Below are 26,179 nucleotides of genomic sequence, written 5' to 3'. Positions count from 1 at the left end.
CCCCGTCCTTTTCAACCTCCTGCTCCTTGTCCACCTCCTGCTCCTTGTCCACCTCCTGCTCCTTGTCCATTTCCTGCCCCTTGTCCACCTCCTGCTCCTCCGCGCCCTCCTGCTCCTTATCGCCCTCCTGCTCCTTATCGCCCTCCTGCTCCCTCTCCTCCTCCTGCTCCTTCTCCTCCTCCTGCACCTTCTCCTCCTCCTGCTCCGTCTCCACCTCCTGCTCCTTCTCCACCTCTTGCTCCTTCTCCACCTCCTGCTCCTTCTCCACCTCCTGCTCCTTCTCCACCTCCTGCTCCTTCTCCTCCTCCTGCTCCTACTCCTCCTCCTGCTCCTTCTTCTTCTCCTGCACCTTTTCCACTGCTGCTCCTTCTCCTCCTCCTTCTCCTCGTCCACCTCCTACTCCTCCTCCTGCTCCGTGTCCACCACCTGCTCCTTCTCCACCTCCTGCTCCTTGTCCACCTCCTGCCCCTTCTTCTCCTCTTGCACCTGCTCCTCCTCCTGCTTCATCTCCAACTCCTTCTCCTGCTCCTCATCCTGGTCCTTCTCCGCCTCCTGCTCCTTCTCCACCTATTGCTTCTTCTCCTTCTCCTGTTCCTTCTCCTCCTCCTGCTCCTTCTCCACCTCCTTCTCCTCCTCCACCTCCTTCTCCACCTCCTGCTCCTTGTCCACCTCCTGCTCCTTGTCCACCTCCTGCTCCTTGTCCACCTCCTCCTCCGTGTCCACATCCCGATTCTTGTCCACCTCCTGCTCCTTGTCCAACTCCTGCTCCTTGTACAACTCCTGCTCCTTGTCCAACTCCTGCTCCTTGTCCATCTCCTGCTCCTTGTCCACCTCCTGCTCCTCCGCGCCCTCGTGCTCCTTATCGCCCTCCTGCTCCTTCTCGCTCCCCTGCTCCTTCTCCACCTCCTGCTCCTTCTCCACCTCCTGCTCCTACTCCACCTCCTGCTCCTTCTCCACCTCCTGCTCCTTCTCCTTATCTTGCGCCTTCTCCACCTCCAGCTCCTACTCCTCCTCCTGCTCCTACTCCTCCTCCTGCTACTTCTTCTTCTCCAGCTCCTTCTCCACTGCTGCTCCTTCTCCTCCTCCTGCTCCTTCTCCTCTTCCTGCACCTTCTCCTCCTCCTGCTCCTTCTTCACCTCCTGCTCCTTCTTCACCTCCTGCTCCTTCTTCTCCTCCTGCTCCTGTTCTTCCTGCTGCTTCATCTCCAAATCCTTCTCCTGCTCCCCCTCCTGGTCCTCCTCCGCCTCCTGCTCCTTCTCCACCTATTGCTTCTTCTCCTTCTCCTGTTCATTCTCCTCCTCCTGCTCCTTCGCCACATCCTTCTCCTCCTCCACTTCCTTGTCCACCTCCTCCGTGTCCACCTCCTGATTCTTGTCCACCTCCTGCTCCTTCTCCTCCTCCACTTCCTACTCCACCTCCTGTTCCTTCTCGACCTCCTGCTCCTTCTCCTCATCTTGCGCCTTTTCCACCTCTTGCTCCTTCTCCTCCTCCTGCTCCTACTCCTCATGCTGCTCCTTCTTCTTCTCCTGCACCTTTACCACTGATGCTCCTTCTCATCCTCCTGCTCCTTCTCCTCCTCCTGCACCTTCTCCTCCTCCTGCTCCGTCTACACCTCCTGCTCCTTCTCCAACTACTGCTCCTTCTCCACCTCCTGCTCCTTCTCCTCATCTTGCGCCTTCTCCACCTCCTGCTCGTTCTCCTCCTCCTGCTCCTACTACTCCTGCTGCTCGTTCACCTCCTCCTGCCCCTTCTCCTCCTCCTGTTCCTCCTCCACCTCCAGCTCCTTATCCTTCTCCTGCTCCTTCACCTTCTCCTGCTCCTTCTTCTCCGCCTGCTCCTTCTTCCCCTCCTGCTCCTTCTCAATTTCTGCTCAATCTCCAGCTCCTGCTCGTTCTCTTCCTCGTCCTCCTCCTTCCCCTCCTGCTACTTGTACACCTCCTGCTCCTTCACCCCCTCCTCCTCCTTCTCCCCCTCCTGCTCCTTCTCCCCTTCCTGCTCCTTCTCCCCGTCCTTTTCAACCTCCTGCTCCTTGTCCACCTCCTGCTCCTTGTCCATCTCCTGCCCCTTGTCCACCTCCTGCTCCTCCGCGCCCTCCTGCACCTTATCCCCCTCCTGCTCCATCTCCTCCTCCTGCTCCTTCTCCTCCTCCTGCACCTTCTCCTCCGCCTGCTCCGTCTCCACCTCCTGCTCCTTCTCCACCTCTTGCTCCTTCTCCACCTCCTGATCCTTCTCCACCTCCTGCTCCTTCTCCACCTCCTGCTCCTTCTCATCATCTTGCGCCTTCTCCTCCTCCTGCTCCTACTCCTGCTCCTGCTCCTTCTTCTTCTCCTGCAACTTTCCCACTGCTGCTCCTTCTCCTCCTCCTGTTCCTTCTCCTCCTCCTGCACCTTCTCCTCCTCCTGCTCCGTCTCCACCTCCTCCTCCTTCTCCCCCTCCTGCTCCTTCTCCCCTTCCTGCTCCTTCTCCCCGTCCTTGTCCACCTCCTGCTCCTTGTCCACCTCCTGCTCCTTGTCCACCTCCTGCTCCTTGTCCATCTCCTGCTCCTTGTCCACCTCCTGCTCCTTCTCGCCATCCTGCTACTTCCTGCCCTCCTGCACCTTCTCCACCTCCTGCTCCTTTTCCACTCCTGCTCCTTCTCCACCTCCTGCTCCTTCTCCACCTGCTGCTCCTTCTCCACTCCTGCTCATTCACCACCTCCTCCACCTTCATCTCCTCCTTCTCCTCCTCCTGCTCCTTTTTCACCTCACGCTCCTTGTCTCCCCCCTGCTCCTTGTCCACCTCCTGCTCCTTCTCCACCTCCTGCTCCTTGTCTCCCTCCTGCTCCTTCTCCACCTCCTGCACCTTCTCCACCTCTTGCTCCTTCTCCACCTCCTGCTCCTTCTCCACTCCTGCTCATTCACCACCTCCTGCTCCTTCTTCTCCTCCTCCTCCTCCTCCTGCTACTTTTCCACCTCCTGCTCCTTGTCTTCCTTCTGCTCCTTGTCTCCCTCCTGCTCCTTGTCCACCAAGTGCTCCTTCTCGCCCTCCTGCTCCTTCTCGCCCTCCTGCTCCTTCTCGCCCTCCTGCCCCTTCTCCACCTGCTGCTCCTTCTCCACCTGCTGCTCCTTCTCCACTCCTGCTTCGTCTCCTTCTCCTGCTCCATCTCCACCTCCTGATCCTTCTTCTCCTCCTGCTCCTGCCCCTCCTCCTGCTTCTTCTCCAACTCACTCTCCTACTCCCCCTCCTGGACTTTCTCCGTCTCCTGCTCCTTCTCCACGTATTGCTTCTTCTCCACCTCCTGTTCGTTCTCCTCATTCTGCTCCTTCTCCACCTCCTTCTCCTCCTCCACCTCCTTGTCCACCTCCTGCTCCTTGTCCACCTCCTGCTCCTTGTGCACCTCCTGCTCCTTGTCCACCTCCTGCTCCTTGTCCAACTCCTGCCCCTTCTTCTCCTCCTTCTCCTCCTCATGGTCCTTTTCCACCTCCTGCTCCTTGTCTTCCTCCTGCTCCTTGTCTCCCTCCTGCTCCTTCTCCACCTCCTGCTCCTTCTCCAACTCCTGCTACTTCCTGCCCTCCTGCTCCTTCTCCACCTCCTGCTCCTTCTCCACTCCTGCTCATTCACCGCCTCCTGCTCCTTCTTCTCCTCCTTCTCCTCCTCCTGCTCCTTTTCCACCTCCTGCTCCTTGACTTCCTCCTGCTCCTTGTTGCCCTCCTGCTCCTTCTCCTCCTCCTGCTCAGTCTCCACCTCCTGCTCGTTCTCAACCTCCTGCTCCTTCTCCTTCTCCTGATCCTTCTCCAACTCCTGCTCCTTCTCCACCTCCTGCTGCTTCTCATAGAATCATAGAATCACAGAAGTTACAACATGGAAACAGGCCCTTCGGCCTAACATGTCCATGTTGCCAGTTTATACCACTAAGCCAGTCCCAAATTCCTGCACTTGGCCCATATCCCTCTATCCCCATCTTACCCATGTAACTGTCCAAATGCTTTTTAAAAGACAAAATTGTACCCGCCTCTACTACTGCCTCTGGCAGCTCGTTCCAGACACTCACCACCCTTTGAGTGAAAAATTGCCCCTCTGGACCCTTTTGTATCTCTCCCCTCTCAACTTAAATCTATGCCCCCTCGTTATGGACTCCCCTACCTTTGGGAAAAGATTTTGACGATCGACCTTATCTATGCCCCTCATTATTTTGTAGACTTCTATAAGATCACCCCTTAACCTCCTACTCTCCAGGGAAAAAAGTCCCACTCTGTCTAATATCTCCCTATAAGTCAAATCATCAAGTCCCGGTAGCATGCAAGTAAATCTTTTTTGCACTCTTTCTAGTTAAATAATATCCTTTCCATAATAGGGTGACACAAACTGTGCACAGTACTCCAAGTGTGGCCTCACCAATGCCCTGTCCAACTTCAACAAGACATCCCAAGTCCTGCATTCAATGTTCTGACCAATGAAACTAAGCTTGCCGAATGCCTTCTTCACCACCCTATCCACCTGTGACTCCACTTTCATTTTGCGCCTTCTCCACCACCTGCTCCTTCTCCTCCTCCTGCTTCTACTCCTCCTCCTTCTTCTTCTTCTTCTCCTGTTCCTTGTCCACCTCCTGCTCCTTGTCCACCTCCTGCTCCTTGTCCACCTCCTGCTCATTGTCCACCTCCTGCTCCTTGTCCACCTCCTGCTCCTTGTCCACCTCCTGCTCCTTGTCCACCTCCTGCTCCTTGTCCACCTCCTGCTCCTTCTCCAACTCCTGCTCCTTCTTCTCGTCCTGCTGCTGCTGCTCTACCTGCTTCTTCTCCAACTCCTTCTCCTACTCCCCGTCCTGGTCCTTCTGCGCATCCTGCTCCGTCTCCACCGAGTGCTTCTACTCCACCTCCTGTTCGTTCTCCTCCACCTGCTCCTTCTCCACCTCTTTCTCCTCCTCCACCAACTTCTCCTCCTCCAACTCCTACTCCTCCTCCTGCTCCGTGTCCACCTCCTGCTCCTTCTCCACCTCCTGCTCCTTCTCCACCTCCTGCTCCATGTCCACCACCTGCTCCTTCTCCACCTCCTGCTCCTTCTCCACCTCCTGCCCCTTCTTCTCCTCTTGCACCTGCTCCTCCTCCTGCTTCTTCTCCAACTCCTTCTCCTGCTCCTCATCCTGGTCCTTCTCCGCCTCCTGCTCCTTCTCCACCTATTGCTTCTTTTCCTTCTCCTGTTCCTTCTCCTCCTCCTGCTCCTTCTCCACCTCCTTCTCCTCCTCCACCTCCTTCTCCTCCTCCACCTCCTTCTCCTCCTCCACCTCCTTGTCCACCTCCTGCTCGTTGTCCACCTCCTGCTCCTTGTCCACCTCCTCCTCCGTGTCCACCTCCTCATTCTTGTCCACCTCCAGATTCTTGTCCACCTCCTGCTCCTTGTCCAACTCCTGCTCCTTGTCCAACTCCTGCTCCTTGTCCATCTCCTGCTCCTTGTCCACCTCCTGCTCCTCCGCGCCCTCGTGCTCCTTATCGCCCTCCTGCTCCTTCTCGTCCTCCTGCTCCTTCTCGCTCCCCTGCTCCTTCTCGCTTCCCTGCTCCTTCTCCACCTCCTGCTCCTTCTCCACCTCCTGCTCCTTCTCCTTATCTTGCGCCTTCTCCACCTCCAGCTCCTTCTCCTCCTCCTGCTCCTACTCCTCCTCCTGCTACTTCTTCTTCTCCTGCTCCTTCTCCACTGCTGCTCCTTCTCCTCCTCCTGCTCCTTCTCCTCTTCCTGCACCTTCTCCTCCTCCTGCTCCGTCACAACCTCCTGCTCTTTCTTCTCCTCCTGCTCCTGTTCTTCCTGCTGCTTCATCTCCAAATCCATCTCCTGCTCCCCCTCCTGGTCCTCCTCCGCCTTCTGCTCCTTCTCCACCTGTTGTTTCTTCTCCACCTCCTGTTCCTTCACGTCCTCCTGATCCTTCTCCACCTCCACTCCTCCTCCACCTCCTTCTCCTCCTCCTGCTCCTTGTCCACCTCCTGCTCCTTGTCCACCTCCTCCTCCTTATCCACCTCCTGCTCCTTGTCTCCCTCCTGCTCCTTCTCCACCTCCTGCACCTTCTCCACCTCTTGCTCCTTCTCCACCTCCTGCTCCTTCTCCACCTCCTGCTCCTTCACCACCTCCTGCTCCTTCTCCATCTCCTGCCCCTTCTTCTCCTCCTGCTCCTGCTCCTCCTCTGCTTCTTCTCCAACTCCTTCTCCTGCTCCTCATCCTCGGCGGTCTCCACCTCCTGCTCCTTCTCCACCTATTGCTTCTTCTCCTTCTCCTGTTCATTCTCCTCCTTCTGCTCCTTCTCCACATCCTTCTCCTCCTCCACTTCCTTCTCCACCTCCTGCTCCTGGTCAACCTCCTGCTCCTTGTCCACCTCCTCCTCCTTATCCACCTCCCGCTCCTTGTCTCCCTCCTGCTCCTTCTCCACCTCCTGCTCCTTCTCCACCTCCTGCTCCTTCTCCACCTCCTGCTCCTTCTCCACCTCCTGCTCCTTCTCCACCTCGTGCCCCTTCTTCTCCTCCTCCTCCTGCTCCTCCTGTGCTTCTTCTCCAAATCCTTCTCCTGCTCCTCATCCTCGTCGGTCTCCGCCTCCTGCTCCTTCTCCACCTATTGCTTCTTCTCCTTCTCCTGTTCATTCTCCTCCTCCTGCTCCTTCTCCACATCCTTCTCCTCCTCCACTTCCTTCTCCACCTCCTGCTCCTTGTCCACCTCCTGCTCCTTGTCCACCTCCTGCTCCTTGTCCACCTCCTGCTCCTTGTCCACCTCCTCCTCCGTGTCCACCTCCTGCTCCTTGTCCATCTCCTGCTCCTTGTCCATCTCGTGCCCCTTGTCCACCTCCTGCTCCTGCTCCTCCTCTGCTTCTTCTCAAACTCCTCCTCCTGCTCCTAATCCTCCTCCTGCTCCATCTTCTTCTCCTGCTCCTTCTCCATCTCCTGCCCCTTCTTCTCCTCCTGCTCCTCCTCTGCTTCTTCTCCAACTCCTTCTCCTGCTCCTCATCCTCGTCGGTCTCCGCCTCCAGCTCCTTCTCCACCTATTGCTTCTTCTCCTTCTCCTGTTCATTCTCCTCCTCCTGCTCCTTCTCCACATCCTTCTCCTCATCCACTTCCTTCTCCACCTCCTGCTCCTTGTCAACCTGCTGCTCCTTGTCAACCTCCTGCTCCTTGTCCACCTCCTGCTCCTTGTCCACCACCTCCTCCGTGTCCACCTCCTGATTCTTGTCCACCTCCTGCTCCTTGTCCATCTCGTGCCCCTTGTCCACCTCCTGCTCCTCCGCGCCCACCTGCTCCTTATCGCCCTCCTGCTCCTTCTCGTCCTCATGCTCCTTCTCGCACTCCTGCTCCATCTCGCTCCCCTGCTCCTTCTCCACCTCCTGCTCAATCTCCTTCTCCTGCTCCTTCTTCTTCTCCTGCACCTTTTCCACTGCTGCTCTTTCACCTCCTCCTGCTCCTTCTCCTCCTCCTGCACCTTCTCTTCCTCCTGCTCCGTCTCCACCTCCTGCTCCTTCTCCACCTCCTGATCCTTCTCCACCTCCTGATCCTTCTCCACCTACTGCTCCTTCTCCACCTCCTGCTCCTTCTCCTCATCTTGCGCCTTCTACACCTCCTGCTCGTTCTCCACCTCCTGCTCCTACTCCTCCTGCTGCTCGTCCACCTCCTCCTGCCCCTTCTCCTCCTCCTGTTCCTCCTCCACCTCCAGCTCCTTATCCTTCTCCTGCTCCTTCTCCTTCTCCTGCTCCTTCTTCTCCGGCTGCTCCTTCTTCCCCTCCTGCTCCTTCTCAATTTCTGCTCAATCTCCAGCTCCTGCTCGTTCTCTTCCTCGTCCTCCTCCTTCCCCTCCTGCTCCTTGTACACCTCCTGCTCCTTCACCCCCTCCTCCTCCTTCTCCCCCTTCTGCTCCTTCTCCCCTTCCTGCTCCTTCTCCCCGTCCTTTTCAACCTCCTGCTCCTTGTCCACCTCCTGCTCCTTGTCCACCTCCTGCTCCTTGTCCATCTCCTGCCCCTTGTCCACCTCCTGCTCCTCCGCGCCCTCCTGCTCCTTATCGCCCTCCTGCTCCTTATCGCCCTCCTGCTCCCTCTCCTCCTCCTGCTCCTTCTCCTCCTCCTGCACCTTCTCCTCCTCCTGCTCCGTCTCCACCTCCTGCTCCTTCTCCACCTCTTGCTCCTTCTCCACCTCCTGCTCCTTCTCCACCTCCTGCTCCTTCTCCACCTCCTGCTCCTTCTCCTCCTCCTGCTCCTACTCCTCCTCCTGCTCCTTCTTCTTCTCCTGCACCTTTTCCACTGCTGCTCCTTCTCCTCCTCCTTCTCCTCGTCCACCTCCTACTCCTCCTCCTGCTCCGTGTCCACCACCTGCTCCTTCTCCACATCCTGCTCCTTGTCCACCTCCTGCCCCTTCTTCTCCTCTTGCACCTGCTCCTCCTCCTGCTTCATCTCCAACTCCTTCTCCTGCTCCTCATCCTGGTCCTTCTCCGCCTCCTGCTCCTTCTCCACCTATTGCTTCTTCTCCTTCTCCTGTTCCTTCTCCTCCTCCTGCTCCTTCTCCACCTCCTTCTCCTCCTCCACCTCCTTCTCCACCTCCTGCTCCTTGTCCACCTCCTGCTCCTTGTCCACCTCCTGCTCCTTGTCCACCTCCTCCTCCGTGTCCACATCCCGATTCTTGTCCACCTCCTGCTCCTTGTCCAACTCCTGCTCCTTGTACAACTCCTGCTCCTTGTCCAACTCCTGCTCCTTGTCCATCTCCTGCTCCTTGTCCACCTCCTGCTCCTCCGCGCCCTCGTGCTCCTTATCGCCCTCCTGCTCCTTCTCGCTCCCCTGCTCCTTCTCCACCTCCTGCTCCTTCTCCACCTCCTGCTCCTACTCCACCTCCTGCTCCTTCTCCACCTCCTGCTCCTTCTCCTTATCTTGCGCCTTCTCCACCTCCAGCTCCTACTCCTCCTCCTGCTCCTACTCCTCCTCCTGCTACTTCTTCTTCTCCAGCTCCTTCTCCACTGCTGCTCCTTCTCCTCCTCCTGCTCCTTCTCCTCTTCCTGCACCTTCTCCTCCTCCTGCTCCTTCTTCACCTCCTGCTCCTTCTTCACCTCCTGCTCCTTCTTCTCCTCCTGCTCCTGTTCTTCCTGCTGCTTCATCTCCAAATCCTTCTCCTGCTCCCCCTCCTGGTCCTCCTCCGCCTCCTGCTCCTTCTCCACCTATTGCTTCTTCTCCTTCTCCTGTTCATTCTCCTCCTCCTGCTCCTTCGCCACATCCTTCTCCTCCTCCACTTCCTTGTCCACCTCCTCCGTGTCCACCTCCTGATTCTTGTCCACCTCCTGCTCCTTCTCCTCCTCCACTTCCTACTCCACCTCCTGTTCCTTCTCGACCTCCTGCTCCTTCTCCTCATCTTGCGCCTTTTCCACCTCTTGCTCCTTCTCCTCCTCCTGCTCCTACTCCTCATGCTGCTCCTTCTTCTTCTCCTGCACCTTTACCACTGATGCTCCTTCTCATCCTCCTGCTCCTTCTCCTCCTCCTGCACCTTCTCCTCCTCCTGCTCCGTCTACACCTCCTGCTCCTTCTCCACCTACTGCTCCTTCTCCACCTCCTGCTCCTTCTCCTCATCTTGCGCCTTCTCCACCTCCTGCTCGTTCTCCTCCTCCTGCTCCTACTACTCCTGCTGCTCGTTCACCTCCTCCTGCCCCTTCTCCTCCTCCTGTTCCTCCTCCACCTCCAGCTCCTTATCCTTCTCCTGCTCCTTCACCTTCTCCTGCTCCTTCTTCTCCGCCTGCTCCTTCTTCCCCTCCTGCTCCTTCTCAATTTCTGCTCAATCTCCAGCTCCTGCTCGTTCTCTTCCTCGTCCTCCTCCTTCCCCTACTGCTACTTGTACACCTCCTGCTCCTTCACCCCCTCCTCCTCCTTCTCCCCCTCCTGCTCCTTCTCCCCTTCCTGCTCCTTCTCCCCGTCCTTTTCAACCTCCTGCTCCTTGTCCACCTCCTGCTCCTTGTCCATCTCCTGCCGCTTGTCCACCTCCTGCTCCTCCGCGCCCTCCTGCACCTTATCCCCCTCCTGCTCCATCTCCTCCTCCTGCTCCTTCTCCTCCTCCTGCACCTTCTCCTCCGCCTGCTCCGTCTCCACCTCCTGCTCCTTCTCCACCTCTTGCTCCTTCTCCACCTCCTGATCCTTCTCCACCTCCTGCTCCTTCTCCACCTCCTGCTCCTTCTCATCATCTTGCTCCTTCTCCTCCTCCTGCTCCTACTCCTGCTCCTGCTCCTTCTTCTTCTCCTGCAACTTTCCCACTGCTGCTCCTTCTCCTCCTCCTGTTCCTTCTCCTCCTCCTGCACCTTCTCCTCCTCCTGCTCCGTCTCCACCTCCTCCTCCTTCTCCCCCTCCTGCTCCTTCTCCCCTTCCTGCTCCTTCTCCCCGTCCTTGTCCACCTCCTGCTCCTTGTCCACCTCCTGCTCCTTGTCCACCTCCTGCTCCTTGTCCATCTCCTGCTCCTTGTCCACCTCCTGCTCCTTCTCGCCATCCTGCTACTTCCTGCCCTCCTGCACCTTCTCCACCTCCTGCTCCTTTTCCACTCCTGCTCCTTCTCCACCTCCTGCTCCTTCTCCACCTGCTGCTCCTTCTCCACTCCTGCTCATTCACCACCTCCTCCACCTTCATCTCCTCGATCTCCTCCTCCTGCTCCTTTTTCACCTCACGCTCCTTGTCTCCCCCCTGCTCCTTGTCCACCTCCTGCTCCTTCTCCACCTCCTGCTCCTTCTCCTCATCTTTCGCCTTCTCCTCCTCCTGCTCCTTCTCCTCCTCCTCCCCCTCCTGCTCCTTCTCCACCTCCTGCTCCTTCTTCCCTCCTGCTCCTTCTCCCCCTCCTGCTCCTTCTCCCCTTCCTGCTCAAACTCCTCCTCCTGCTCCTTCTCCACCTCCTGCTCATTCTCAACCTGCTGCTCAACCTCCACCTGCTCGTTTTCCTCCTCCTCCTCCTGCTCCTTCAGCTCCTCCAGCTCTCCCTCCTCCTCTTGCTCAATCTCCTCCTCCTCCTTGTTCTCCACCTCTGCTCCTTCTCCACCTCCTCATAATTCTCCACCTCCTGCTCCTTCTCGGCTTTTGCTCAAACTCCTCCTCCTGCTCCTTCTCCACTTCATGCTCCTTCTCCCGCTCCTGCGCCAACTCCTGCTTGTGCTCCTTCACCCGCTTCTGCTCCGTCTCCTCCTGCTGTTACTTCTCCTCCTGCTGCTTCTTCTGCTCCTGCTGCTACTTCTCCATCTCCATCTCCTGCTCCTTCTCCACCTCCTGCTCCTTCTCCACCTCCTGCTCCTTCTCCACCTCCTGCTCCTTCTCCACTTCCTGCTCCTTCTCCACTTCCTGCTCCCTCTCCTCTTCTTGCTCCATCTCCACCTCCTGCTCCTTCTCCTCCTCCTGCTCCTTCTCCTCCCCCTGCTCCATCTCCACCACCTACCCCTTCTCCTCCTCCTGCTCCTAATCCTCCTCCTGCTCCTTCTTCTTCTCCTGCTCCTTCTCCATCTCCTGCCCCTTCTTCTCCTCCTACTCCTGCTCCTCCTCTGGTTCTTCTCCAACTCCTTCTCCTGCACCTCATCCTCGTCGGTCTCCGCCTTCTGCTCCTTCTCCACCTATTGCTTCTTCTCCGTCTCCTGTTCATTCTCCTCCTCCTGCTCCTTCTCCTCATCTTGCGCCTTCTCCACCTCTTGCTCCTTCTCCTCCTCCTGCTCCTACTCCTCCTCCTGCTCCTTCTTCTTCTCCTGCACCTTCTCCTCCTCCTGCTCCTTCTCCTCCTCCTGCTCCTTCTCCTCCTCCTGCACCTTCTCCTCCTCCTGCTCGGTCTCCACCTCCTGCTCCTTCTCCACCTCTTGCTCGTTCTCCACCTCCTGATCCTTCTCCACCTACTGCTCCTTCTCCACCTCCTGCTCCTTCTCCTCATCTTGCGCTTTCTACACCTCCTGCTCGTTCTCCTCCTCCTGCTCCTACTCCTCCTGCTGCTCGTTCACCTCCTCCTGCCCCTTCTCCTCCTCCTGTTCCTCCTCCACCTCCAGCTCCTTATCCTTCTCCTGCTCCTTCTCCTTCTCCTGCTCCTTCTTCTCCGCCTGCTCCTTCTTCCCCTCCTGCTCCTTCTCAATTTCTGCTCAATCTCCAGCTCCTGCTCGTTCTCTTCCTCGTCCTCCTCCTTCCCCTCCTGCTACTTGTACACCTCCTGCTCCTTCACCATCTCCTCCTCCTTCTCCCCCTCCTGCTCCTTCTCCCCTTCCTGCTCCTTCTCCCCGTCCTTTTCAACCTCCTGCTCCTTATCCACCTCCTGCTCCTTGTCCACCTCCTGCTCCTTGTCCACCTCCTGGTCCTTGTCCATCTCCTGCCCCTTGTCCACCTCCTGCTCCTCCGCGCCCTCCTGCTCCTTATCCCCCTCCTGCTCCATCTCCTCCTCCTGCTCCTTCTCCTCCTCCTGCACCTTCTCCTCCTCCTGCTCCGTCTCCACCTCCTGCTCCTTCTCCACCTCCTGATCCTTCTCCACCTCCTGATCCTTCTCCACCTCCTGCTCCTTCTCCACCTCCTGATCCATCTCCTCCTCCTGCACCTTCTTCATCTCCTGCACCTTTTCCACTGCTGCTCCTTCTCCTCCTCCTGTTCCTTCTCCTCCTCCTGCACCTTCTCCTCCTCCTGCTCCGTCTCCACCTCCTCCTCCTTCTCCCCCTGCTGCTCCTTCTCCCCTTCCTGCTCCTTCTCCTCGTCCTTTTCAACCTCCTGCTCCTTGTCCAACTCCTGCTCCTTGTCCACCTCCTGCTCCTTGTCCACCTCCTGCTCCTTGTCCACCTCCTGCTCCTTGTCCACCTCCTGCTCCTTGTCCATCTCCTGCTCCTTGTCCATCTCCTGCTCCTTGTCCACCTCCTGCTCCTTCTCGCCATCCTGCTACTTCCTGCCCTCCTGCACCTTCTCCACCTCCTGCTCCTTTTCCACTCCTGCTCCTTTTCCACTCCTGCTCCTTCTCCACCTCCTGCTCCTTCTCCTCTCCTGCTCATTCACTACCTCCTGTTCCTTCTTCTCCTCCTTCTCCTCCTCCTGCTCCTTCTCCACCTCCTGCTCCTTGTCTCCCTCCTGATCCTTCTCCACCTCCTGCTCCTTCTCCACCTCCTGCTCCTTCTCCACCTCCTGCTCCTTCTCCACTTCCTGCTCCTTCTCCACTTCCTGCTCCCTCTCCTCTTCTTGCTCCATCTCCACCTCCTGCTCCTTCTCCTCCTCCTGCTCCTTCTCCTCCCCCTGCTCCATCTCCACCACCTACCCCTTCTCCTCCTCCTGCTCCTAATCCTCCTCCTGCTCCTTCTTCTTCTCCTGCTCCTTCTCCATCTCCTGCCCCTTCTTCTCCTCCTAATCCTGCTCCTCCTCTGCTTCTTCTCCAACTCCTTCTCCTGCACCTCATCCTCGTCGGTCTCCGCCTCCTGCTCCTTCTCCACCTATTGCTTCTTCTCCTTCTCCTGTTCATTCTCCTCCTCCTGCTCCTTCTCCACATCCTTCTCCTCCTCCACTTCCTACTCCACCTCCTGTTCCTTCTCTACCTCCTGCTCCTTCTCCTCATCTTGCGCCTTCTCCACCTCCTGCTCCTTCTCCTCCTCCTGCTCCTACTCCTCCTCCTGCTCCTTGTTCTTCTCCTGCACCTTCTCCTCCTCCTGCTCCTTCTCCTCCTCCTGCTCCTTCTCCTCCTCCTGCACCTTCTCCTCCTCCTGCTCCGTCTCCACCTCCTGCTCCTTCTCCATCTCTTGCTCCTTCTCCACCTCCTGATCCTTCTCCACCTACTGCTCCTTCTCCTCCTCCTGCACCTTCTCCTCCTCCTGCTCCGTCTCCACCTCCTGCTCCTTCTCCATCTCCTGCCCCTTGTCCACCTCCTGCTCCTCCGCGCCCTCCTGCTCCTTATCCCCCTCCTGCTCCATCTCCTCCTCCTGCTCCTTCTCCTCCTCCTGCACCTTCTACTCCTCCTGCTCCGTCTCCACCTACTGCTCCCTCTCCACCTCCTGATCCTTCTCCACCTCCTGATCCTTCTCCACCTCCTGCTCCTTCTCCACCTCCTGATCCTTCTCCTCCTCCTGCACCTTCTTCATCTCCTGCACCTTTTCCACTGCTGCTCCTTCTCCTCCTCCTGTTCCTTCTCCTCCTCCTGCACCTTCTCCTCCTCCTGCTCCGTCTCCACCTCCTCCTCCTTCTCCCCCTCCTGCTCCTTCTCCCCTTCCTGCTCCTTCTCCCCGTCCTTTTCAACCTCCTGCTCCTTGTCCACCTCCTGATCCTTGTCCACCTCCTGCTCCTTGTCCACCTCCTGCTCCTTGTCCACCTCCTGCTCCTTGTCCACCTCCTGCTCCTTGTCCATCTCCTGCTCCTTGTCCATCTCCTGCTCCTTGTCCACCTCCTGCTCCTTCTCGCCATCCTGCTACTTCCTGCCCTCCTGCACCTTCTCCACCTCCTGCTCCTTTTCCACTCCTGCTCCTTTTCCACTCCTGCTCCTTCTCCACCTCCTGCTCCTTCTCCACCTGCTGCTCCTTCTCCACTCCTGCTCATTCACCACCTCCTCCACCTTCTTCTCATCCTTCTCCTCCTCCTGCTCCTTTTTCACCTCACGCTCCTTGTCTCCCTCCTGCTCCTTGTCCACCTCCTGCTCCTTCTCCACCTCCTGCTCCTTCTCCACCTCCTCATCATTCTCCACCTCCTGCTCCTTCTGGGCTTTTGCTCAAACTCCTCCTCCTGCTCCTTCTCCACTTCATGCTCCTTCACCCGCTTCTGCTCCGTCTCCTCCTGCTGTTACTTCTCCTCCTGCTGCTTCTTCTGCTCCTGCTGTTACTTCTCCATCTCCATCTCCTGCTCCTTCTCCTCCTCCTGCTCCTTCTCCTCCTCCTGCTCCTTCTCCACCTCCTGCTCCTTGTCTCCCTCCTGCTCCTTCTCCACCTCCTGCTCCTTCTCCACATCCTGCTCCTTCTCCACCTCCTGCTCCCTCTCCTCTTCTTGCTCCATCGCCACCTCCTGCTCCTTCTCCTCTTCCTGCTCCTTCTCCTCCCCCTGCTCCATCTCCACCACCTACTCCTTCTCCTCCTCCTGCTCCTAATCCTCCTCCTGCTCCTGCTCCTCCTCTGCTTCTTCTCCAACTCCTTCTCCTGCTCAACATCCTCGTCGGTCTCCGCTTCCTGCTCCTTCTCCACCTATTGCTTCTTCTCCTTCTCCTGTTCATTCTCATCCTCCTGCTCCTTCTCCACATCCTTCTCCTCATCCACTTCCTTCTCCACCTCCTGCTCCTTGTCAACCTCCTGCTTCTTGTCCACCTCCTGCTCCTTGTCCACCACCTCCTCCGTGTCCACCTCCTGATTCTTGTCCACCTCCTGCTCCTTGTCCATCTCGTGCCCCTTGTCCACCTCCTGCTCCTCGGCGCCCACGTGCTGCTTGTCGCCCTCCTGCTCCTTATCGCCCTCCTGCTCCTTCTCGTCCTCATGCTCCTTCTCGCAATCCTGCTCCATCTCGCTCCCCTGCTCCTTCTCCACCTCCTGCTCCTTCTCCTTCTCCTGCTCCTACTCCACCTCCTGTTCCTTCTCCACCTCCTGCTCCTTCTCCTCATCTTGCGCCTTCTCCACCTCCTGCTCGTTCTCCTCCTCCTGCTCGTTCTCCTCCTCCTGCTCCTACTCCTCCTGCTGCTCGTTCACCTCCTCCTGCCCCTTCTCCTCCTCCTGCTCCGTCTCCACTTCCTGCTCCTTCTCCACCTCTTGCTCCTTCTCCACCTCCTGCTCCATCTCCTTCTCCTGCTCCTTCTTCTCCACCTGCTCCTTCTTCCCCTCCTGCTCCTTCTCAATTTCTGCTCAATCTCCAGCTCCTGCTCGTTCTCTTCCTCGTCCTCCTCTTTCCCCTCCTGCTCCTTGTACAACTCCTGCTCCTTCACCCCCTCCTCCTCCCTCTCCCCCTCCTGCTCCTTCTCCCCTTCCTGCTCCTTCTCCCCGTCCTTTTCAACCTCCTGCTCCTTATCCACCTCCTGCTCCTTGTCCACCTCCTGCTCCTTGTCCATCTCCTGCCCCTTGTCCTCCTCCTGCTCCTTCTCCTCCTCCTGCACCTTCTCCTCCTCCTGCTCCTTCTCCACCTCCTGCTCCTTCTCCACCTCTTGCTCCTTCTCCACCTCCTGATTCTTCTCCACCTCCTGCTCCTTCTCCACCTCTTGCTCCTTCTCCTCATCTTGCTGCTTCTCCTCCTCCTGCTCCTACTCCTCCTCCTGCTCCTTCTTCTTCTCCTGCACCTTTTCCACTGCTGCTCCTTCTCCTCCTCCTGCTCCTTCTCCTCCTCCTGCACCTTCTCCTCATCGTGCTCCGTCTCCAGCTCCTCCTCCTTCTCCCCCTCCTGCTCCTTCTCCCCTTCCTGCTCCTTCTCCCCGTCCTTTTCAACCTCCTGCTCCTTATCCACCTCCTGCTACTTGTCCACCTCCTGCTCCTTGTCCATCTCCTGCTCCTTGTCCACCTCCTGCTCCTTCTCGCCATCCTGCTACTTCCTGCCCTCCTGCACCTTTTCCACTCCTGCTCCTTTTCCACTCCTGCTCCTTCTCCACCTCCTGCTCCTTCTCCACCTGCTGCTCCTTCTCCACTCCTGCTCATTCACCACCTCCTCCACCTTCTTCTCCTCTTTCTCCTCCTCCTGCTCCTTTTTCACCTCACACTCCTTGTCTCCCTCCTGCTCCTTGACCACCTCCTGCTCCTTCTCCACCTCCTGCTCCTTCTCCTCATCTTTCGCCTTCTCCTCCTCCTGCTCCTTCTCCTCCTCCTCCCCCTCCTGCTCCTTCTCCACCTCCTGCTCCTTCTCCCCTCCTGCTCCTTCTTCCCCTCCTGCTCCTTCTCCCCTTCCTGCTCAAACTCCTCCTCCTGCTCCTTCTCCACCTCCTGCTCATTCTCAACCTGCTGCTCAACCTCCACCTGCTCGTTTTCCTCCTCCTCCTCCTGCTCCTTCAGCTCCTCCAGCTCTCCCTCCTCCTCTTGCTCAATCTCCTCCTCCTCCTTGTTCTCCACCTCTGCTCCTTCTCCACCTCCTCATCATTCTCCACCTCCTGCTCCTTCTCGGCTTTTGCTCAAACTCCTCCTCCTGCTCCTTCTCCACTTCATGCTCCTTCTCCCGCTCCTGCTCCTACTCCTGCTTGTGCTCCTTCACCCGCTTCTGCTCCGTCTCCTCCTGCTGTTACTTCTCCTCCTGCTGCTTCTTCTGCTCCTGCTGTTACTTCTCCATCTCCTTCTCCTGCTCCTTCTCCACCTCCTGCTCCTTCTCCTCTCCTGCTCATTCACCACCTCCTGTTCCTTCTTCTCCTCCTTCTCCTCCTCCTGCTCCTTCTCCACCTCCTGCTCCTTGTCTCCCTGATGCTCCTTCTCCACCTCCTGCTCCTTCTCCACCTCCTGCTCCTTCTCCACCTCCTGCTCCCTCTCCTCTTCTTGCTCCATCTCCACCTCCTGCTCCTTCTCCTCCTCCTGCTCCTTCTCCTCCCCCTGCTCCATCTCCACCACCTACTCCTTCTCCTCCTCCTGCTCCTAATCCTCCTCCTGCTCCTTCTTCTTCTCCTGCTCCATCTCCACCTCCTGCTCTTTCTCCACCTGCTGCTCAACCTGCTCCTCCTGCTTCTTCTCCAACTCCTGCTCAACCTCCTCCTCCTGCTACTTCTCCAACTCCTTATCCTACTCCCCCTTCTGGTCCTTCTCCGCCTCTTGCTCCTTCTAACACTATTGCTTATTCTCCACCTCCAGTTCCTTCTCCTCCTCCTGCTCCTTCTCCAGCTCCTTCTCCTCCTCCTGCTGCTTGTCCACCTCCTGCTCCTTGTCCACCTCCTGCGCATTTTCGCCCTCCTGCTGCCTCTCGCCCACCTGCTGCTTCTCGACTTCCTGCTCCTTCTCGCCATCCTGCTCCTTCTCCACCTCCTGCTCCTTCTCCACACCTGCTCATTCACCACCTCCTGCTTCTTCTTCACCTCCTTCTCTTCCTCCTGCTCATTCTCCACCTCCTGCTGCTTGTCTCCCTCCTCCTCCTTCTCTCCCTCCTTCTCCTTCTCCCCCTCCTTCTCCTTCTCCACCTCCTGCTCGTTCTCCTTCTCTTGCTCCTTCTCCACCTCCTGCTCCTTCTCCTCATTTTGCGCCTTCTCCTTCTACTTCTTCGCCTCCTTTTGCTTCTACTCCTCCTCCTGATCGTTTTTCTTCTCCTGCTCCTCCTCCACTCCTGCTCCTTCTCCTCCTCCTGATCCTTCTCCTCCTCCTGATCCTTCTCCACCTCCTGCTCATTCTCCACCTCCCGCTCCTTCTGCACCTCCTGCTCCTTCTTCTACTCCTGCTTCTGCTCATCCTCCTGCTTCTTCTCCAACTCCTTCTCTACTCCCCCTCCTGGTCCTTCTTCGCCACCTGCTCCTTCTCGACCTATTGCTTCTTCTCCACATCCTGTTCCTTCTCCTCCTCCTCCTGCTCCTTGTCCATCTCCTGCTCCTTCTCCACCTCCTGCTCCTTCTCCTCATCTTGCGCCTTCTCCCCTTCCTGCTCCTTCTCCCCGTCCTTTTCAACCTCCTGCTCCTTATCCACCTCCTGATCCTTGTCCACCTCCTGCTCCTTGTCCATCTCCTGCCCCTTGTCCTCCTCCTGCTCCTTCTCCTCCTCCTGCACCTTCTCCTCCTCCTGCTCCTTCTCCACCTCCTGCTCCTTCTCCACCTCTTGCTCCTTCTCCACCTCCTGATTCTTCTCCACCTCCTGCTCCTTCTCCACCTCTTGCTCCTTCTCCTCATCTTGCTGCTTCTCCTCCTCCTGCTCCTACTCCTCCTCCTGCTCCTTCTTCTTCTCCTGCACCTTTTCCACTGCTGCTCCTTCTCCTCCTCCTGCTCCTTCTCCTCCTCCTGCACCTTCTCCTCATCGTGCTCCGTCTCCAGCTCCTCCTCCTTCTCCCCCTCCTGCTCCTTCTCCCCTTCCTGCTCCTTCTCCCCGTCCTTTTCAACCTCCTGCTCCTTATCCACCTCCTGCTACTTGTCCACCTCCTGCTCCTTGTCCATCTCCTGCTCCTTGTCCACCTCCTGCTCCTTCTCGCCATCCTGCTACTTCCTGCTCTCCTGCACCTTTTCCACTCCTGCTCCTTTTCCACTCCTGCTCCTTCTCCACCTCCTGCTCCTTCTCCACCTGCTGCTCCTTCTCCACTCCTGCTCATTCACCACCTCCTCCACCTTCTTCTCCTCCTTCTCCTCCTCCTGCTCCTTTTTCACCTCACACTCCTTGTCTCCCTCCTGCTCCTTGACCACCTCCTGCTCCTTCTCCACCTCCTGCTCCTTCTCCTCATCTTTCGCCTTCTCCTCCTCCTGCTCCTTCTCCTCCTCCTCCCCCTCCTGCTCCTTCTCCACCTCCTGCTCCTTCTCCCCTCCTGCTCCTTCTTCCCCTCCTGCTCCTTCTCCCCTTCCTGCTCAAACTTCTCCTCCTGCTCCTTCTCCACCTCCTGCTCATTCTCAACCTGCTGCTCAACCTCCACCTGCTCGTTTTCCTCCTCCTCCTCCTGCTCCTTCAGCTCCTCCAGCTCTCCCTCCTCCTCTTGCTCAATCTCCTCCTCCTCCTTGTTCTCCACCTCTGCTCCTTCTCCACCTCCTCATCATTCTCCACCTCCTGCTCCTTCTCGGCTTTTGCTCAAACTCCTCCTCCTGCTCCTTCTCCACTTCATGCTCCTTCTCCCGCTCCTGCTCCTACTCCTGCTTGTGCTCCTTCACCCGCTTCTGCTCCGTCTCCTCCTGCTGTTACTTCTCCTCCTGCTGCTTCTTCTGCTCCTGCTGTTACTTCTCCATCTCCTTCTCCTGCTCCTTCTCCACCTCCTGCTCCTTCTCCTCTCCTGCTCATTCACCACCTCCTGTTCCTTCTTCTCCTCCTTCTCCTCCTCCTGCTCCTTCTCCACCTCCTGCTCCTTGTCTCCCTGATGCTCCTTCTCCACCTCCTGCTCCTTCTCCACCTCCTGCTCCTTCTCCACCTCCTGCTCCCTCTCCTCTTCTTGCTCCATCTCCACCTCCTGCTCCTTCTCCTCCTCCTGCTCCTTCTCCTCCCCCTGCTCCATCTCCACCACCTACTCCTTCTCCTCCTCCTGCTCCTAATCCTCCTCCTGCTCCTTCTTCTTCTCCTGCTCCATCTCCACCTCCTGCTCTTTCTCCACCTGCTGCTCAACCTGCTCCTCCTGCTTCTTCTCCAACTCCTGCTCAACCTCCTCCTCCTGCTACTTCTCCAACTCCTTATCCTACTCCCCCTTCTGGTCCTTCTCCGCCTCTTGCTCCTTCTAACACTATTGTTTATTCTCCACCTCCAGTTCCTTCTCCTCCTCCTGCTCCTTCTCCAGCTCCTTCTCCTCCTCCTGCTGCTTGTCCACCTCCTGCTCCTTGTCCACCTCCTGCGCATTTTCGCCCTCCTGCTGCCTCTCGCCCACCTGCTGCTTCTCGACTTACTGCTCCTTCTCGCCATCCTGCTCCTTCTCCACCTCCTGCTCCTTCTCCACACCTGCTCATTCACCACCTCCTGCTTCTTCTTCACCTCCTTCTCTTCCTCCTGCTCATTCTCCACCTCCTGCTGCTTGTCTCCCTCCTCCTCCTTCTCTCCCTCCTTCTCCTTCTCCCCCTCCTTCTCCTTCTCCACCTCCTGCTCGTTCTCCTTCTCTTGCTCCTTCTCCACCTCCTGCTCCTTCTCCTCATTTTGCGCCTTCTCCTTCTAATTCTTCGCCTCCTTTTGCTTCTACTCCTCCTCCTGATCGTTTTTCTTCTCCTGCTCCTCCTCCACTCCTGCTCCTTCTCCTCCTCCTGATCCTTCTCCTCCTCCTGATCCTTCTCCACCTCCTGCTCATTCTCCACCTCCCGCTCCTTCTGCACCTCCTGCTCCTTCTTCTACTCCTGCTTCTGCTCATCCTCCTGCTTCTTCTCCAACTCCTTCTCTACTCCCCCTCCTGGTCCTTCTTCGCCACCTGCTCCTTCTCTACCTATTGCTTCTTCTCCACATCCTGTTCCTTCTCCTCCTCCTCCTGCTCCTTGTCCATCTCCTGCTCCTTCTCCACCTCCTGCTCCTTCTCCTCATCTTGCGCCTTCTCCACCTTCTGCTCCTTCTCCACCTCCTGCTCCTTCTCCTCATCTTGCGCCTTCTCCACCTTCTGCTCATTCTCCGACTCATGCTCCTACTCCTGCTTCTGCTCCTTCACCCGCTTCTGCTCCGTCTCCTCCTGCTGTTATTTCTCCTGCTGCTGCATCTTCTGCTCCTGCTGCTACTTCTCCATCTCCTTCTCCTGCTCCTTCTCCGCCTCATGCTCCTTCTCCACTCCTGCTCATTCACAATCTCCTGTTCCTTCTTCTCCTCCTTCTCCTCCTCCTGCTCCTTCTCCTCCTCCTGCTCCGTCTCCACCTCCTGCTCCTTGTCTCCCTCCTGCTCCTTGTCTCCCTCCTGCTCCTTCTCCCCTTCCTGCTCCTTCTCCCCTTCCTGCCCAGACTCCTCCTACTGCTCCTTCTCCACCTCCTGCTCATTCTCAACCTGCTGCTCAACCTCCACCTGCTCGTTTTCCTCCTCCTCCTCCTGCTCCTTCAGCTCCTCCAGCTCTCCCTCCTCCTCTTGCTCAATCTCCTCCTCCTCCTTGTTCTCCACCCCTGCTCCTTCTCCACGTCCTGCTCCTTCTTCACCTCTTGCTCCTTCTCCTCCTCCAGCTCCTTCTCCAACTCCTTCTCCTCCTCCTGCTGCTTGTCCACCTCCTGCTCCTTGTCCACCTCCTGCGCATTTTCGCCCTCCTGCTGCATCTCGCCCACCTGCTGCTGCTCGACCTCCTGCTACTTTTCGCACTCCTGCTCCTTCTCCACCTCCTGCTCCTTCTCCACACCTGCTCATTCACCACCCCCTGCTCCTTCTTCTCCTCCTTCTCTTCCTCCTGCTCCTTCTCCACCTCCTGCTGCTTGTCTCCCTCCTCCTCCTTCTACTTCACCACCTCCTGCTCCTTCTCCTTCTCTTGCTCCTTCTCCACCTCCTGCTCCTTCTCCTCATCTTGCGCCTTCTCCTTCTACTTCTTCGCCTCCTTTTGCTTCTCCTCCTCCTCCTGCTCCTTTTTCTTCTCCTGCTCCTCCTCCACTCCTGCTCCATCTCCACTTCCTGCTACTTCTCCTCCTCCTGCTCCTTTTCCTCCTTCTGCTCCTTCTCCTCCTCCTGATCCTTCTCCTCCTCCTGATCCTTCTCCACCTCCTGCTCTTTCTCTACCTCCCGCACCTTCTCCACCTCCTGCTCCTTCTTCTACTCCTGCTTCTGCTCATCCTCCTGCTTCTTCACCAACTCCTTCTCCACTCCCCCTCCTGGTCCTTCTTCGCCTCCTGTTCCTTCTCGACCTATTGCTTCTTCTCCACATCCTGTTCCTTCTCCTCCTCCTCCTTCTCCACCTCCTTCTCCTCCTCCTGCTCCTTGTCCATCTCCTGCTCCTTCACTACCTCCTGCTCCTTCTCCTCATCTTGCGCCTTCTCCACCCTCTGCTCATTCTCCTACTCCTGCTCCTACTCCTGCTTCTGCTCCTTCACCCGCTTCTGCTCCGTCTCCTCCTGCTGTTACTTCTCCTCCTGCTGCTTCTTCTGCTCCTGCTGCTGCTTCTCCATCTCCTTCTCCTGCTCCTTCTCCACCTCATGCTCCTTCTCCACTCCTGCTCATTCACAATCTCCTGTTCCTTCTTCTCCTCCTTCTCCTCCTCCTGCTCCTTCTCCACCTCCTGCTCCTTGTCTCCCTCCTGCTCCTTCTCCACCTCCTGCTCCTTCTCCACCTCCTGCTCCTTCTCCTCGTCTTGCTCCATCTCCACCTCCTGCTGCTTCTCCTCCTCCTGCTCCTTCTCCACCTCCGGCTCTTTGACTCCCTCCTGCTCCTTATCTCCCTCCTGCTCCTTATCTCCCTCCTGCTCCTTCTCCATCTCCTGCTCCATCTCCACCTCCTGCTCCTTCTCCTTCCCCTGCTCCTTCCCCACCTCCTGCTCATTCTCCACATCCTGCTACTTCTTCTCCTTCTGCTCCTGCTCCTCCTGCTCCTTGTCCACCTCCTGCTCGTTGTCCACCCCCTGCTCCTTGTCCACCTCCTGCTCCTTCTCCACCTCCTGCTCCTTCTCCACCTCCTGCTCCTTCTCCACTCCTGCTCATTCACCACCTCCTGCTTCTTCTTCTCCTCCTTCTCCTTCTCCTCCTCCTGCTCCTTCTCCACCTCCGGCTCTTTGACTCCCTCCTGCTCCTTATCTCCCTCCTGCTCCTTATCTCCCTCCTGCTCCTTCACCACCTCCTGCTCCTTCTCCACCTCCTGCTCCTTCTCCACCTCCTGCTCCATCTCCACCTCCTGCTCCATCTCCGAACCCTGCTCCTTCTCCGTCCCCTGCTCCTTCCCCACCTCCTGCTCCTTCTCCAACTCCTGCTCCTTCTTCTCCTCCTTCTCCTCCTCCTGCTCCTTCTCCAACTCCTGCTCCATGCCTCCCTCCTGCTCCTTCTCCACCTCCTGCTCCTTATCCACCTCCTGTTCCTTCTCCACCTCCTGCTCCTTCTCCTCTTCTTGCTCCTTCTCCTCCTCCTGCTCCTTCTCCACCTCCTGCTCCTTCTCCTCCTACTGCTCCTTCTTCTTCTCCTGCTCCTTCTTCTTCTCCTGCTCCATCTCCACCTTTTGCTCCTTCGCCACCTCCTGCTCAACCTCCTCCTCCTGCTGCTTTTCCACCTCCTGCTCCTTGTCCACCTCCTGCGCCTTCTCGCCCTCCTGCTGCATCTCACCCACCTGCTGCTTCTCGATCTCCTGTTCCTTCTCGCCCTCCTGCTCCTTCTCCACCTCCTGCTCCTTCTGCACTCCTGCTCATTCACCACCTCCTGCTCCTTCTTCTCCTCCATCTCTTCCTCCTGCTCCTTCTCCACCTCCTGCTCCTTCTCCACCTCCTGCTCCTTCTCCACCTCCTGCTCCTTCTCCACCTCCTGCTCCTTCTCCACCTCCTGCTACTTCCCCACCTCCTGCTCCTTCTCCACCTCCTGCTCCTTCTCCACCTCCTGCTCCTTCTCCACCTCCTGCTACTTCCCCACCTCCTGCTCCTTCTCCAACTCCTGCTCCTTCTCCACCTCCAGCTGCTCCTCCTTCATCTCCTTTCCTTCTCCACCTCCTGCTCTTTTTCCATATCCAGCTCCACCTCCACATCCTGTTCCTTCTCCACCTCATGCTCCTTCTCCAACCACTGCTCCTTCTCCTCCTCCTCCTTCTCCTCCAACTGTTCATTCTCCACCTCCTGCTCCTTCTCCACCTCCTGCTCCTTCTCCACCCACTGCTCCTTCTCCGCCTCCTGCTCCTTCTCCGCCTCCTGCTGCTTCTATGCCTCCCGCTCCATCTCTACCTCCGCCTCCTGCTCCTTCTCCCCCTCCCGCTCCATCTCTACCTCCTGCTCCTTTTCCCCGTCCTGATCCTTCTCCACCTCCTCCTCACTCTCCTCTGCTGCTCACTCACCCCCTCCTGCTCCTTCTCCTCTTCCCGATCAACCTCCTCCTCCTGCTCCTTCTCCGCCTCGTGCTCCTTCTCCGCCTCGTGCTCCTTCTCCGCCTCGTGCTCCTTCTCCGCCTCCTGCTCCTTCTCCGCCTCCTGCTCCTTCTCCGCCTCGTGCTCCTTCTCCGCCTCCTGCTCCTTCTCCGCCTCCTGCTCCTTCTCCGCCTCCTGCTCCTTCTCCACCTCCTGCTCCTTCTCCACCTCCTGCTGCTCCTCCTTCATCTCCTTTCCTTCTCCACCTCCTGCTCTTTTTCCATATCCAGCTCCACCTCCACATCCTGCTCCTTCTCCACCTCATGCTCCTTCTCCAACCACTGCTCCTTCTCCTCCTCCTCCTCCTTCTCCTCCAACTGTTCATTCTCCACCTCCTGCTCCTTCTCCACCTCCTGCTCCTTCTCCACCTCCTGCTCCTTCTCCACCTCCTGCTCCTTCTCCACCTAATACTCCTTCTCCGCCTAATCCTCCTTCTCCACCTCCTGCTCCTTCTTCACCTCCTGCTCCTTCTCCATCTCCTGCTCCTTCTCCACCTCCTGCTCCTTCTCCACCTCCTGCTCCTTCTCCTCCTCCAGCTCCAACTCCCCGTCCTGCTCCTTATTCACCTCCAGCTCCTTCTCCAACTGAAGCTTTCTTCAACTCCTGTTCATTCTCCACTTCCTGCTCGTTCGCCTCCTCCTCCTCCTCCTCCTCCAACTGGTCGTTCCCCACCTCCTGCTCCTTCTCCACCTCCGGCTCCTTCTCCCTCTCCTGCTGCTTCAACGCCTCCTGCTCCTTCGATGCATCCAGCTGCTTCTCTGCATCCTGCTCGTTCAACCCCACCTGCTCCGTCTCCTCCTCTTGCTTCTTCCCCTCCTCCTGCTCCTTCTCGTCCTCCTGATCATTCTCGTCCTCCTGCTCATTCGACCCCTCTTGCTCTTGCTTTGCATCCCACTCCTTCTCCGCCTCCTGCTCCTTTTCCCCGTCCTGCTCCATCTCAACCTCCTGCTCCTTTTCCCCGTCCTGCTCCTTCTCCACCTCCTGCTCACTCTCCCCCTCCTGTTCACTCTCCCCCTCCTGCTCCTTCTCCTCGTCCCGCTCAACCTCCTCCTCCTGCTCCTTCTCAACCTCCGGCTCCTTCTCCACCTCCTGCTCCTTCTCCACCTTCAGCTCCTTCTCCGCCACCTGCTCCTTCTCCGCCTCCTGCTCCTTCTCTGCCTCCTGCTCCTTCTCCGCCTCCTGCTGCTTCTGTGCCTCCCGCTCCATCTCTACCTCCGCCTCCTGTTCCTTCTCCCCGTCCTGATGCTTCTCCACCTCCTGCTCACTCTCCCTCTGCTGCTCACTCACCCCCTCCTGCTCCTTCTCCTCGTCCCGCTCAACCTCCTCCTCCTGCTCCTTCTCCTCCTCCTGCTCCTTCTCCACCTCCTGCTCCTTCTCCACCTCCTGCTCCTTCTCCACCTCCTGCTCCTTCTCCACCTCCTGCTCCTGCTCCACCTCCTGCTCCTTCTCCACCTCCTGTTCCTCCTCCTTCATCTCCTGCTCCTTCTCCACCACCTGCTCCTTTTCCATATCCAGCTCCACCTCCACCTCCTGCTCCATCTCCGCCTCCTGCTCCTTCTCCGCCTCCTGCTCCTTCTCCGCCTCCTGCTCATTCTCCGCCTCCTGCTCCTTCTATGTCTCCCGCTCCTCTTCCGCCTATTGCTCGTTCACACCCTCCTGATCTTTCTCGCCGTCGAGCCCCTCCTCCACCTCCTGCTCCCTCTCCCTCAACTGCTCCTTC

The sequence above is a fragment of the Heptranchias perlo genome, chromosome 30, assembly GCF_035084215.1.
Source record: "Heptranchias perlo isolate sHepPer1 chromosome 30, sHepPer1.hap1, whole genome shotgun sequence".
NCBI classification, from domain to species: Eukaryota; Metazoa; Chordata; class Chondrichthyes; order Hexanchiformes; family Hexanchidae; genus Heptranchias; species Heptranchias perlo.
Note: the sequence above shows the minus strand (reverse complement) of the source record.